Here is a 15152-nt window from a genome sequence, read left to right on the forward strand (position 1 = left end):
GGATGAATTTCTCCTAGAGAAATGTAGTAAAAAGGCTTCCAGCACCAGAATCACCTGACATGCTTGTCTAAAGAAAAAAAAGAAGGCCAGGCCCGGTGGCTCACGCCTATAATCTCAACACTTTGGGAGGTGGAGGCGGGCGGATCACCTGAGGTCGAGAGTTCGAGACCAGCCTGACCAACATAGAGAAACCCCGTCTCTACTAAAAATACAAAATTAGCTGGGCATGGTGGCGCATGCCTGTAATCCTATCTACTCAGGAGGCTGAGGCAGGGGAATTGCTTGAACCTGGGAGGCGGAGGTTGTGGTGAGCCGAGATCACGCCATTGCACTCCAGCCTGGACAACAAGAGTGAAATTCTGTCTCAAGAAAGAAAATTAAAAAAACAGAATGCTGGGCATGGTGGCTCTATGTCTGTAATCCCAACACTTTGGGAGGCCAAGGTGGGCAGGTCACCTGAGGCCAGGAGTTCAAGACCAGCCTGGTCAACATGGTGAAACCCTGTCTCTACTAAAAAAAAAAATACAACAACTGGCCAGGTATGGTGGTGGACACTGTAGTCCCAGCTACCTGGGCAGGTGAGGCATGAGAATTGCTTGAACCCGGGAGGTGGAGGTTGCAGTGAGCTGAGATCGCACCACTGCACTCCAGCCTGGGTGACAGAGTGAGACTCTATCTCAAAAACAAAACAAAACAAAAAAACAGAAAGAAAAATTCTCAGACTTCACTTAGCACTAACAAACCAGAATATCCACAGGGAAGCATCTAGATTTCTACAAGTAGGGACGCTACTGACCCAGGAGAATATACATCAATTATTCATGTCATTAGAGCCCCAATTCTGACTCTGTGTGATGGGTCCGTGTCAAAATGCAGGTGCAAAACACAGTTTATTCAGTGTACCGGAGGGAAAACTAAAACTACCTTTAGGCTATGTATATAAGGTATATATGAAGCATAAATGAATTTTGTGTTTAGACTTGGGTGCCATCCCCAAGATATCTCTTTAACTACCTGCAAGTATGCCAAAATCCAAAAAATCTGAAGTCTAAAACATTTCTGGTCCCAAGCATTTCGGATAAGGGATACTCAACCGATACAGTACATGCTCTCTTATCTATGTCAACTTAACCAACTGGCTGGATTAAATGACTATCTCAATTCCAACCAGGTCTTACTATAATAACTTGATGCTTATGAAATGCCAAGCATGAGTGGGCCACTCTGTGGTACTCCTACTAATGTGAGTGTCTCTATTCCTGTGAGCTGAACTGTATCTTTTTTTTTTTTTTTTTTTTTTTGAGATGGGGTCTCGCTCTTTCACCCAGCCCGGAGTGCAGTGGCGCAATCTCGGCTCACTGCAAGCTCCGCCTCCTGGGTTCACGCCATTCTCCTGCCTCAGCCTCCCGAGTAGCTGGGACTACAGGCGCCCGCCACTGCGCCCGGCTAATTTTTTGTATTTTTAGTAGAGACGGGGTTTCACCGTGTTAACCAGGATGGTCTCGATCTCCTGACCTTGTGATCCGCCTGCCTCGGCCTCCCAAAGTGCTGGGATTACAGGCATGAGCCACCACACCCGACCTGAACTGTATCTTTAATAAGAACCTGCTGTGTTGTTTGCTAACCTGTATTTGCAGTTTCAACTGCAGAATTAACATCACATAAACCAATACAATCAACGCAAAAAGGGCGGGGCACAGTGGCTCACACCTGTAATCCCAACACTTTGGGAGGCCAAGGCAGGCAGATCACATGAGGTGAGGAGTTCGAGACCAGCCTGACCAACATGATGAAACCGCATCTCTACTAAAAATAAAAAATTAGCCGGGCGTGGTGGCACATGCCTGTAATCCCAGCTACTTGGGAGGATGAGGCAAAAGAATTACTTGAACTTAGAAGCTGGAAGTTGCAGTGAGCCAAGACTGAGCCATTGCACTCAAGCCTGGGCAACAAGAGTGAGACTCCATCTCAAAAAATAAAATAAAATAAATGCAAAAAGTTATTGAGTCTACGAAAACAAACTTCAATGCTTTGGAGGTACTTGATAAAGCTTAAAAAACTGCAATCAAATTAAGTGTACATGAGCAACCATAAAAGAATGGGAAAAGCTGTAAAACTGTGGGAATCTGTATTCAAACTGCTTTACTTACTAGGATGTTAGAGTTTTCCTTTGCTTTAAAGAAACAAACTTTAAATTGCAGAAGATGCATTATGTGTGTACTTTATGCAGGGAAGATAAGCTACTCCAGCAGTGGACTCAAAGATAAGACCTTGGTCCCGTATCAAAATATTGCCAAAGGAATACATAATATGTCTTAAATTAAAATCAAAAGGTATGGATGGATAATTTTCATGATTTCCCTTTTACTTTTAAAAAAATTGTATAAAGTGTATAACATGTTTTAATATACTTATGGCAAAATGGTTACTACAGTCAAGTAAATTAACAAATCCATCATCCCTAATAAGTGTGTGTGACAAGGGCACCCAAAACCCACTTTTACTTTTGATTAATTAAAACAACTAGACTGAAGAGGGTTGAAGAAAGTTTCTATCACACAACCAGATGCTCAAAGTGGACAACAAATAAATGCTATCTGCCTCTCAGAACAAGCTGCTTAGGAGAAGACTAAGAAATGAATGGGGAAGGTACAGGGGGTTTGGATTCAGCAGACCTATGTATAACCCTGGCTGTCACTTACTAGTTCTGGAAACATGAGCAACCTGGTTAATGGCTAAATCTGCTTTCTTGTCTAATTTTAGTATATGTGCTGCCGAAGCGAGCACACTTTCTTGTCTAAAAAATGGAGCTAATGATGCCTACCTAACCTGGTCACACTGAGGATGAAATGAAACAATGTATAAAGCAGTGGTCCCCAAGCTTTTTGGCACCAGGGACCGGTTTTGTGGATGACAATTTTTCATGCATCCGGTGGGAGGGGAGAGGGATGATTCAAGTACATTACATTGATTGTGCACTTTATTTCTGTTATTACATTGTAATATATAATGAAATACAACTCAACATAATGTAGAATCAGTGGGTGCCCTGAGCTTGTTTTCCTGCAACTAGACAGTCCCATCTGGGGGTGATGGGAAGCAGTGACAAACCATCAGGCATTAGATTCTCATAAGGAGCGTACAACCTAGATTCCTCACATGCGCAGTTTCACAATAGGGTCTGTGTTCCTATGAGACACTATTGCTGCAGCTGATCTGACAGGAGGCGGAGCTCAGGCAGTAATGCAAGCAATGGGGAGGCAGCTATAAATACAGATGAAGCTTCCCTCCCTTGCCCACCACTCACCTCCTGCTGTGCGGCCCGGTTCATAACAGTCCATAGACCAGTACCAGTCTGTGGCCCAGGGCTTGGGGACCCCTGGCATAAAGCCCTTGTACAATGGCTGCACCTATGAAACATTCCATATTCATTAGCTATGTACCCACTAACCCACCTTAATTCTTTCAGGACTCAACTTAAACCTATTTATTTTCAAATTCCAAAGGAGAGACTCTCAGAAGAACATAGTGAGGACTTCAATATTTGTCAAAAGAAGAAATATGAAAACATGTTTGGCAGGTACACAAAGTAATAGCCTTCTTTTTTCTTTTTTGTTTTTAATTTAAAACAGCCAGGCAGGGCTGAGGGAAAGCATCGACCACCTGGGCCATGAATGAATGGATTTTAATGAATCAATTTAAAGAAGGAAGAGATTTTCTTTTAAACCAGTATTACCAGAAAACCAATATCACTTTACAAACAAAGAACACCTTAGCATTCCCAAAATAACCCACACTTGGTCACGATGCATTATGATGTATTACTCTTTGTATAACATTGATATTCAATTTGCTAATATTTCTGGAATTTTTGTATCTATGCTCATTAAAGAGAAAGTGGTCTGTGATTTCTCAAAATGACCTGGTCAGGTTTTGGTATCAAGTTTAGTGTGGACTTGTAATACTAGTTGAAAAGTATTTGCAATATCACTTTTGAGGTTTGTGGGTTTTTTTTGTTGTTGTTGTTTTTTTTTTTTGCTTTGAGACAGACTCTGCCTCCCAGGCTGGAGTGCAGTAGCGCGCTCACTACAACCTCCGCCTCCTGGGTTCAAGCGATTCTCCTGCCTCAGCCTCCCGAGTGGCTGGGACTACAGATGGGAGACACCACGTCCGGCTAATTTCTGTATTTTTAGTAGAGATAGGTTTCGCCATGTTGCCCAGGCTGGTCTCAAACTCCTGGGCTTCAGCGACCCACCCTCCTCTGCCTCCCAGAGTGCTGGGATTACAGGCGACACCCACCTAGCCCGGCCAACTTTTGAGATTAAACAATGCAGCTTAACTGCTTTACTCTGGATTTTAATTGTTGACATTAATAATAAATGCTACTCTGCTCAACTCTGTACATATAATTACCTCATCTCTACTGCCATTGTCCTTAGCTTCTGACATCTCATCTTCCCCATCTTCTACCTCCTTTGGGGAAAGACTTATTTCTTCAGTTCACCTTGATTTTTTTTCCTGCTCAAAATGGACAAGATTATTATTAGGCACATGACAGGGCCATCATACATTCCAAGCCAGGCACGTTTTGCCTCTTAGTATTTCCAACAGTAAATTGGCATTTGGAATAAACTTATGTTAGGCCTCATCTTAACTTTTAATTTTCATTTGGTATCTTTTACTCACACCAGCGAACAGAAAAACAAATACAAAAGGTGATTTTTGATGTTGTAGGTGAGGTCTCCCATACCTCATCTTTTGCCACAATCGACAAGTGGAAACTCCTTAAGAAAAAAAAAAAAAAAAAAAGGACAAATTCCCAGGAATTCCTTCCTATTCCTCTCATTCTGATCCATCAAGTGTTTTCAAATAACTGTTTTTTTTTTTTTTTTAATAGTTCCACTACAGACTACTCAAATGGAAGCCCACTGGGCCAAAATAAAGGGGACAAAGGGCCAAAAACAGTACCTGCAATTCAAGTACCTTTACTTCCCCAATCAGATAATTCTGTGAACTGGGGCAGCGTCCATCACTACCCCCACCAGAATTCAGAACACAAATGAGTCTACAACCCTCGCTGCCCACAGCAGCCCTTGTCCCTAACAGGTTTTCCTTTAAGGCTATCGCTGGTGTAGGGCCCTGCCCTCCCAGAGCCCGGCAAGGGCCTAGGCCGTGCGCCCCTGGAAGCCACCGCGCGTCACGGACGCGGGTACGACGCCCTGGGAGAGCCCGAAGAAAACCGCGGGCGCCGACACGCTGGCGACACCCTCTCAACTATTACCCCCGATCCAAGGCGCGCAGGGAAGACGGCCACGTAAAGATACGGCGCCCTGGTGACTCCGCCTCGCCCAATCAGAGCCTGCGCAGCCCCTGAACCAATCCTGAGCCGCGACCCTGGGAGGGGCGGGCAGTGCGGGAGCCTGGGGGCGGAGTCTTGAGCCGGGGTGGAGGGGGCTGCACGTGCTGCGCCTGCGCGTGGAGCGGACATTTTGCTGCGATCTAGCGCCCGAGGCAGTAATTTGGGTTTGCTGGTCCAGGTGCGCGCGGTGTCCCAGGTCTTCGCGCCAGGTTGGCGCGGGAGAAGGCCGAGGCGCCCCAGAGTTCGAGGAGTTGGTGACGGTCAAGCGGTCCGACGCTCCTCTGGCGGAGAGGCAGTCGGAAAGTGAATAGCAGTCGTTAAAAGCGACCAGTCCGTCAGGGCGCATGTGCCGGGATGGGTTCCCAGCGCTCGGGGCCGTTAAACCGTTCAAGCTGCGTCCCGGCCAGTTAGGGTTGTGTTAGCGTCCTCGCCGTTTCCAGCCGTGAAGGAGGCACTGAGACGACAGCTGAGGGTCACTCCGTTAAGGTTGTCGCTGCTGTAGGGGCCCTCGCCCCGCTGTGTGTTTGTGCCACCCAGCGTACTGGGTGCTTTTTCAAAATTTTATCATGGACGTCACAAAACACACATGTGACTTAGGTGGTAATAAGTTTCATTTTTCATTTAAGGAAGTTAAGGCTCGGTAGTTAAGGTTTAATTCTCCATCACTTAATACTTTCTCCTAGTTTCTTTGAGTTGGACTGTCACGAACGTGCTCTCACAAGGCCTCATGGCCATTAACACCAGTAGCCCCAGTAGGAGGATCAAGCTCCTAGGAGTTAGCCCCACGTTGGAACTTGAACAATGACACTTTGGGAATATTGTGTGTGTTTGGGGGATAGGGAAGGGTGATCTTGAGTAAGGAGCTCTGGCCTTATCCTAGCTTCAGGAAGACCCAAATTGGGAAAGAGAATAGAAAAAACAATCTGCCTACCTGTTTTAGATTTGGTACCTCACTAAACTCTTGTTACCTAGCTCACTGTATGAGATTAGCCCAAATATTTTAAGAAAATATTACATATATCTGATCAAGAACAACTGAAGAAAAGGCAAAAGCCCATTTCATTTAAGAACAGATGCAAGGTTCAAATAAAGTATTAGCAAATTGAACCACCACACCCTGCCAGGAAGTATTATTAAAATCAGTAACAAGGACAGGATAAGTCACAAGCAAAATCCGTAAATGTGCCAAAATATGGGACCTTGGCAGTTGAGAAAACCACAGAAGCAAGGTCTCTGTAATCTGTTCCTGCCTTTCACCCATAAAGCAGGGTCATAAAGGAATTCACTGGCCTACCTCATGTGAAGTAGGTCGTAAGACCCTGATTCCAGAGGAGTCTTGCCCCATACCTGGGGAGGTGAAGTGTCATGCAGAGACCCAAGAAAGAATCTGAACAAACGGGCCATGCCTCAGTCTCCTCCAACCCCTATGTATGACCATTAGATGATGCCCCTTTTGTCCAATCATGTTTCTGCACAACTATCTACTTCTTTCATCAGACTTAGCATAAAAATACAGTTCTCTTTAGGTCATGGGGTCTTCGTTTCTGAAGGTTCCTGTGTCACATAAGACTTTAAATTTGTTATGCCTTTCTCTCATTAATCTTGTTATAGGGGTGTCAGCCATAACCCTTAAGATGGGTTTTCTCCCCTACCAACGAAATGATGACAGATTTGACCACATTACAATTTACAACTTCTGGATGCAGGAGTTTCTATAAACCAATTTAAAACATAAGGGACAAATTAGAAATATTTGTAACAGACAAAACATTTAATATTGTAATATGAATGAAATACAAATCAAGAAAAAATTGCTGAAGGATATAAAAAGGCATTTTCTTTTTTTAGCAATATTAGTTTCTTTTTTATTAATATAATTTTTATTAATATAATTTTTTATTAATATTTTTTTTTTAGCAATATTAGTTTCTTTTTTATTTATTGACTCCAGGGTAGACCTATTTTGTTGTTGTGGGGTTGGTTGGTTGGTTTGTCTGTTGTATTTTTCATATGTTTCGCCACGTTGGCCAGGCTGGTCTCGAACTCCTAGCCTCAAGTGATCAACCTGCCTTGGCCTCCCAGAGTGCTGGGACTACAGGTCTGAGCCACCACATCCAGCCCCCACATTGCGTCTGGCCTCCGTGGTAGACCTCCCAGACGGGGCGGCCGGGCAGACACGCTCCCCACATCCCAGACGTGGCGGGGCGGCCGGGCAGACGCGCTCCCCACATCCCAGACGTGGCGGCCGGGCAGAGGCGCTCCTCACTTCCCAGACAGGGCGGCCGGGCAGAGGCGCTCCTCACTTCCCAGACGGGGCAGCCGGGCAGAGACGCTCCTCACTTCCTAGACGGGGTGGCGGCTGGGCAGAGGCGCTCCACACCTCCCAGACAGGGCGGCGGGGCAGAGGTGCTCCTCACTTCCCAGACGGGGCGGCCGGGCAGAGGTGCTCCTCGCTTCCCAGACGGGGCGGCCAGGCAGAGATGCTCCTTGCTTCTTCCCAGACGGGGCGGCCGGGCAGAGGCGCTCCTCACTTCTTCCCAGACGATTGGCGGCTGGGCAGAGGCGCTCCTCACATCCCAGACGATGGGCGGCCGGGGAGAGGCGCTCCTCACTTCCCAGACGGGGCAGCCAGGCAGAGGCGCTCCTCACCTCCCAGACGGGGCAGCCAGGCAGAGACGCTCCCCACCTCCCAGACGGGGTGGCAGCCGGGCAGAGGCTGCAGTCCCAGCACCCTGGGAGGCCAAGGCAGGCGGCTAGGAGGCGGAGGCTGCAGCGAGCCAAGACCACGCCACCGCACTCCATCCCGGGCAACACCGAGCACCGAGTGAGCGAGACTCCGTCTGCAGTCCCAGCACCTCGGGAGGCCGAGGCGGGCAGACCACTTGAGGTCAGGAGCTGGAGACCAGCCTGGCCAACATGGCGAAACCGCGCCTCCAGCCAAAGGACAAAAACCAGGCAGGGGTGGTGGCGCGCGTCCGCAATCCCAGGCAGTTCGCAGGCCGAGGCAGGAGAATCACGGGAGCTGGAGGCAGGGAGTCTGTAGCGAGCCGACTGTACTGCAGCCTGGGTAACAGAGGGAAGAAGAAAGAAAAGAAAAGGCGGGCGGGCGGGCAGGCAGGCATTTTCAGGAGATATTTCAGTGGCAAAGATATGAAGACATGATCAACTATACAACCATTAGGGAAATGCAACGTAATAAGATACTGTATCTGTCAGAGTGACAGAAATTACGAGTGTTTGGGGATTGTGGAGAAACTGGTGAAAGGGCAAATTGTTACAAACACTTGGAGAGAAATTTGGCAGTTTTAGTAAAGGTAAAAATACTCATTCCTTCCTTTAGCAAATCCACTTGCATGTATCTAACCTAGAGAGCATTCAGACTGCTGAAGAGACATATACGTGAATCTTTATTGCAAACTTTGGGGGGTTTTTTGTTGTTGTTGTTTGAGACAAGATCTTGCTCTCACCCAGGCTGGAGTGCAGTGGTGCCATCATGCCTCACTGCAGCCTTGACCTCCCAGGCTCAAGCAATCCTCCCGCCTCAGCCTCCTGAGTAGCTGGGACCACAGGCATGCACTGGTTAATGTTGGGGTTTTTTTGGGAGGGGTGTTGTTGTTGTTGTTGTTTCTGTAGAGATGGACTTTTGCCATGTTGCCCAGCCTAGTCTTGAACTCCTGGGGTCAAGCGATCCTCCTGCCTGAAACCAGGAGTTTGAGAACAGCCTGGGCAACACAGCGAGATCTCATTTCTACCAAAAAAAAAAAAAGCATTAGCTGAGTGTGTCAGTAGTCCCAGCTACACAGGAGGCTGAGACAGGAGGATCACTTGAGACCACCAGGAGTTTGAGGCTACAGTGATCCCACCACTGTGCTCCAACCTAAGTGACGAAGTGAGACCCTGTCTCTAAAAAACAAAAATAAAAAGTGTCTTTTAATTGTTGGTTTGTTTTGAATTAGGATTTTAAAATATCTACACATTACATTTAGTTGATATGTCTCTTTTTTTAAAAAAATTTTTGAGATGGAGTCTCCCTCTGTCACCAGGCTGTGCAGTGGCTAAATCTTGGCTCACTTCGACCTCCTGGACTCAAGCAGTCCTCCCACCTCAGCCTCCCAAGTAGCTGGGACACCACCACACCAGGCTAATTTTCTTTATTTTTCATTTTTTGTAGAGAAGAGATTGCCTTCGTTACCCAGGCTGGTCTCGAACTCCTGGCCCAAGTGATGCTCCCACCTTAGCCTCCCAAAGTGCTGGGATTACAGGCATGAGCCACCACGCCCGGCCATTAAATCTTTTAAAAATCTGTAATAGAGAAGCTCCCCTTTAAAAATGCCTTTTATTTGTTGGAGAAACTGTCAGTTGTCCTATAGAATTGTCTCTAATCTGGACTTGGTTGACAATCTTGTGGTTCTTTACCATATTCCTTCATCAGTGTTTTTGTAAACCAGAGTCTTGGTTAGATTCAGGTTCAACTGTTTTGCAAGAATTCTTTTTGGTGCTGTGTACTTCTGTAATGTCCCTCTAGGGGGCACTTGACCACTTCAGATCTGGTTGTTCCACATTCAGTGGTGTTAAAATTGATCAGACAAGGCCGGGCGCAGTGGCTCACGCCTGTAATCCCAGCACTTTGGGAGGCCGAGGCGGGCGGATCACAAGGTCAGGAGATCGAGACCATCCTGGCTAACACGGTGAAACCCCGTCTCTACTAAAAATACAAAAAATTAGCCGGGCGAGGTGGCAGGCGCCTGTAGTCCCAGCTACAAGGGAGGCTGAGGCAGGAGAATGGCGTGAACCCTGGGGGGCGGAGCCTGCAGTGAGCCGAGATCGCGCCACTGCACTCCAGCCTGGGTGAAAGAGCGAAACTCCGTCTCAAAAAACAAAAAAAAAAAAAAAAAAAAAAAAATTGATCAGACAATTTGAGTGTTGCCAGCTTGATCCATCTAGGATAACCATCAACCTTCCACTAGATGGTTTTAGGCAATGTTTGTTTTTGTTTTTTTGTTTTGTGTTTTTTGAGACAGAGTTTCCCTCTTGTTGCCCAGGCTGGAGTGCAATGGCACAATCTTGGCCCACTGCAACCTCCGCCTCCCAGGTTCAAGCGATTCTCCTGCTTCAGCCTCCCGAGTAGCTGGGATTACAGGCATCTGCCACCACACCCAGCTAACTTTTTGTATTTTTAGTAGAGATGGGGTTTCACCATGTTGGCCAGGCTGGTCTTGAACTCCTGACCTCAGATGATCTGCCTGCCTTGGCCTCCCAAAGTGCTGGGATTACAGGCATGAGCCACCGCGCCTGGCCAGCAGTGTTGTTTTACAAAGCAAATGATTGGGGATAATCTGTTACTCATTCAATTTTTTTTTTTTGGGGGGGGGGACGGAATCTTGCTCTGTTACCCAGGCTGGAGTGCAGTGGCACGATCTCAGCTTACTGCAACCTCTGCCTCCTCAGTTCAAGTGATTCTCCTGTCTCAGCCTCCTGAGTAGTTGGGATTACAGGCGCGTGCCACCACGCCCAGCTAATTTTTGTATTTTTAGTAGAGACAGGGTTTTGCCATGTCGGCCATGCTGGTCTTGAACTCCTGACCTCAAGCGATCCACCTGCCTCAGCCTCCTAAAGTGCTGGGATTATAGGCGTGAGCCACCGCGCCCAGCCTACTCATTAAATTGAAGGGGGGTAATATGCAGGAAAATGATGGAATCAAATTGCCAGAATGTTAACAGCAGTAAATTTGGGTGTTGGGAATGGAAGTAATTTTTTTTTTGGTGTTTTTTTGTGCTTTTTTCAAATTTCCTAAAATGCAAATAAAAGAAATCCTGCCTGAACACATCTAAAGGAGGTGAGACAAACAGGGAAAAAGACTGGAGGGAAGGTTCCAAATCCAAGTTCCAGGAAGAGTAGCCAGGGAAGTCCACACGCCAGCAGTGATGATAGTGGACCTCAGTTGCTTTGCTTTTGTGTGCGCCTGTCCAGTGTTCATTCTGCCTCCTGACATCCCTCATTCCCTTAGGCTCTCCACCTCCTCCCCTGATTCAGTTTTGGTGGAACTGCTTCCCTGGCCAAAGCTCAGGGGCCAGTCAGACCCTTCTCCCCAGGACTTTATGAGCCTTGGGCGCATCACCTCCTCCTGGAAGCCTTCCCTCAGCTGGGGCAGGTGCCTCTCTTGGATGCCTGAGTTCCAGCTGTCAAAGCACTTATATGCCAGTATGTTTATCTGCCCTCTCCTTCACCCCACCTCAGCCTTTGAAGAGTGCCTGGCACGTGGTTGGTGCTCAATAAATGTCGGATGAATGATGCCTATGTTGCTTAGAGCTGAAGAAGGGGCTTGAATATTAGATTAAAAGATTCCAGAAACTCTTGCGGATGTTCCATAGGATGTGGCTGCAGCTTCCAGGCTCTCCAGTCTAATTCCAGCCCATGGCCTCCTCTTATTGACCAGGGCACACTTACTCACCCAAGTTCCGCCTTCCGAGTCCCCACTGTCCCACACCTATGCGTCAGGACTTTTATCCTGCCCAGTCCCGTGTTCCTGCCCTGCCTTGTGCAGAAACGTGAATGTTAGGTTGGGGTATTGCCTTGAAGGGGCCACAGAAAGAACATTTACTTTAGAGAGTTACCACCATCCTCAGACTACACCTTGTAGATTTAGAAACCTGGACACCATTTGGAACGATGTTGCAGACTGTCAGTGTTTGCTTCTGAGTCTCATTTGTGTGCAGGCAGATTGTACATTCTTTCTTTAGAAATGTCAGTACGTCTCAGTCCAGTCTGACTTTGGCCTTAGGTCATTCTGACATGTAAGGATAATTAGCAGCAGAACCAGGAGTCACAGCTGGGCAGCCCAACCAGAGAGTCCTTGCTCACCACCTCCACACTCCACTCTACTAACTCTCAGTGTGTTAGTAGAAGCACACTGGGGTTCTTTTCTTGTGCTGAAGAGGTTAAGACTGTTAGAAAAATGTAAGTATGAGCCAGGCGCAATGGCTCTTGCCTGTAATCCCAGCACTTTGGGAGGCCAAGGCAGGAGGATCATTTGAGCCCAGGAATTCAAGACCAGCCTGGGCAACATAGTGAGACCCTGTCTCTATTAAATAAGATAAGATAAAATGAAATAAAATAGTGTACATATGTTTCTAGGATCAAATTCTGAAATCTGTCCTCATTTTTCCTGCCAGGAGGAGGAGGGGGATTAGAATAATTACAGAATATTACAGGCTGTAGTTTGCAGTTTAAAAGAAATCAACAATATTTGCTAATCTCAGAAACTGTAACGATAACTGCTAGTAGAACAAACAGAACGTGTAACCTTCAAGCCAGTGGATAGATCAGTTAAGGTTCTTGGTTGCAAATGACTCCAGCCAACTTCAGCAGAAAAAGAATTTGTTGAAATGCTCTCAGTAGCTCAAATATCAACAGGAAGTCAGGAAAACCTGGCTGAGAAAAAGGGCAGAACCCAAGACAGACTGGGCAGGATACTGCTGTCAGTGCTGCTGCCCCTGGACACGCCTGCCCCTGTTGTTGTGCGTCTTAGTGTCACTTGCTCCAGATACAGGTCCCATGTTGGGTCACCCAGCTGGCTTGGTCCATCATGTACCAATAGATGTCAGCAGTGGAGAGTGTCCAGAATTCTTTCACCCCTGTAACTGGGAGACTGGGCTTAGACTCCCATTGAGTCACATAGTGAGAGATTCCCCCCAATAAGAAAGGAGTTCAAATGCTAGGCTGTGCCCCCTCTCCTCCACAAGGCAACTCCTCTCTACAAGGAAATTTGGTATATGTGCTGCTGAAGCGAGCACGCTACAAGGAAATTTGGAACAAGAACCTGATGGATCCGTTAGAAGACAAGAATAGGGAAAGGGGGAGACTTGGAGAAGCATACAAAAATGAGATAGGCTCCCAGATGCCAGGAATGATCTGGAAATGCCAGCTGGTAATGAAGAGAACAGATGTTCAGTGCTACACACTTTACCTTTGCTGAGTAGATGCCTAACGGAAGGGTAGGCATATGCAGCTGTGTTTGTTGATGAGACTAATCTTGGACTTTCAATTTTCAAGGAAATTAAGCCTTTTTCTGAGAAGGGAAGAATTATTCCAGTGTACTCACCCTCAGGAACACTGGCAGAGTAGGGTAGATTAACTGATGGTGGGATCAGAAAAGAAGTGAAGCTCAGAGCAGGCTGATGGATTGGGAGAAAGCAGTCTAGAACCTGGAAGTCTAGATGAGGTTAAAGAATAAATATGGCCAGATGCAGTGGCTCCCGCCTGTAATCCCAGTACTTTAAGAGGCCAAGGGTGGGCGGATTGCTTGAGCCCAGGAGTTTCAAACCAGCCTGGGCAACATGGCGAGATGGTGTCTCTACAACACAAGAAAAAGCAATTAGCCAGACATGGTGATGTGTACCTGTGGTCCTACTTGAGAGGCTGAGATGGGAGGATTGCTGGAGGCCAGCAGGTTGACTGCTGCAGTGAGTCTTGTTTGTGCCACTGCACTCCTGTCTGGGTGAGCAAGCAAGACCCCATCTCAAACAAAAATAAAAGAATAAATGTGTCATAGGAGCAGAGAGCAGGATAGAGGCAGTAGCGGTCAAGAGCTCACACTTTCTGAAATGGGAGAGCACCTGGAGGCACTGTGAGTGAGGATGCGACCAAGGGGCTAGGAGACCGGGGTGGGGTTTCCAGAGCTGCAGGAACCATCAGTAGCTGGCACCCAGGGCAGCAGTGGGGTCACCCATGGACTCTGACGTCACCCAGGAAAGCAGCAGGAGTGGAGAAGAGGGGAAGTAGAAAGGGCCTAAACTCTGCAGGAGGTGGAGGGATGTGGTGACCGCAGTCGGAAGGGGAGGTGACTTGAGCCCCAGATGAGCTAGATACTTTGAGAAGCATGGAGGCCTCCTGACCTGGGAGTAGCACTGGGGACCAAGGAGAATGCAGCCCCAGAGTGACTGGTGCTTTTGCCAGGTCTTGCTTTTGCCCTTTCCGTTGCCATCCCTGTTTCTCAAGGGCTGAGTTCAGAGCTGCTATTCCCGTTTTCCATGGGAACCAGTAACTGACAGGACCTGTTGCTGATGTGCTGCATAGACATACATGGTGTTCACAAAGGGGCACCCTTTTTTTTTTTTTTTTTGAGGCAGGGCCTCACTCCAATTTGCCCAGGCTGGAGTATAGTAGCACAATTTTGGCTTACTGCAGCCTCAACCTCCTGGGCTCAGGTGATTTTCCCACCTCAGCCTCCCAAGTAGCTGGGACCACAGGCGTGTGCCACCACACCTGGCTACTTTTTTTGTGTGTGTATTGTAGAGACGGGGATTTCGCCATGTTGCCTAGACTGGTCTCGAACTCCTGAGCTCAGGTGATCCACCTGCCTCAGCTTCCCAAAGAGCTGGGATTACAGGCATGAGCCACCACACCCGGCCCAGAGGGGCACCCTTCTAACAACCCCACTGCCCGCCTGCTTGCTGCCTGCACATGGAGGCCCTTCATAGTGCTGTCCAGGGTGCCTTGAGCATGAGGTGCCTCTGATCGTGGTTGAAGCAGGCCTCTAGGAGTCCAGAGCTGGTCTTGGGAAACAACTTCAGGGTCCAGCCTGCAGTTTGGGATCCGGCATCTCCCCCTCCCACCCCCACCCCAAGGCTACTTCCCTGGGAGCTCAAGGGCAGCGCTCAGGTGCTCACAGCTCTGCACAGCTTTTCACAGGCTCCTTTCTCTGCAGAATCTCCCTGTCCCTGCAGTCACTCCCCTCCCCTATCCCCCACCCTCCCCCAAGGCCCACTTCTTAGGAGCTGTCCCCACTCAGGGC

The 15152-nt window shown here is 47.8% G+C and overlaps 2 long non-coding RNA genes across 9 annotated transcripts in view; one reads left to right on the plus strand and one right to left on the minus strand.

The window, feature by feature from the left end:
* Positions 1–6521, minus strand: part of LOC129488573 (uncharacterized) — a 22983-nt gene extending 16462 nt beyond the window's left edge. For 2 of the 8 annotated variants that reach the window (XR_010122254.1, XR_010122255.1), the window contains exons 1-2: positions 4414–5275; positions 3308–3410 (exon numbers count right to left, since the gene is read on the minus strand). This is a non-coding gene — a long non-coding RNA (uncharacterized lncRNA). Of the gene's footprint in view, positions 1–3307; positions 3411–4413 lie in introns of all 8 variants that reach the window. The other 6 variants (XR_010122253.1, XR_010122256.1, XR_010122257.1 and 3 more) reach the window with 6 other exon arrangements.
* LOC134737384 (uncharacterized) lies at positions 5821–11650 on the plus strand. The gene is made up of 2 exons (XR_010122263.1): positions 5821–5959; positions 11367–11650. It is a non-coding gene; the product is annotated as an uncharacterized lncRNA (long non-coding RNA).
* The last annotated feature ends 3502 nt before the right edge of the window (positions 11651–15152 follow it).

Source organism: Symphalangus syndactylus, chromosome 8 (assembly GCF_028878055.3).
Source record: "Symphalangus syndactylus isolate Jambi chromosome 8, NHGRI_mSymSyn1-v2.1_pri, whole genome shotgun sequence".
Classification (NCBI taxonomy): Eukaryota; Metazoa; Chordata; class Mammalia; order Primates; family Hylobatidae; genus Symphalangus; species Symphalangus syndactylus.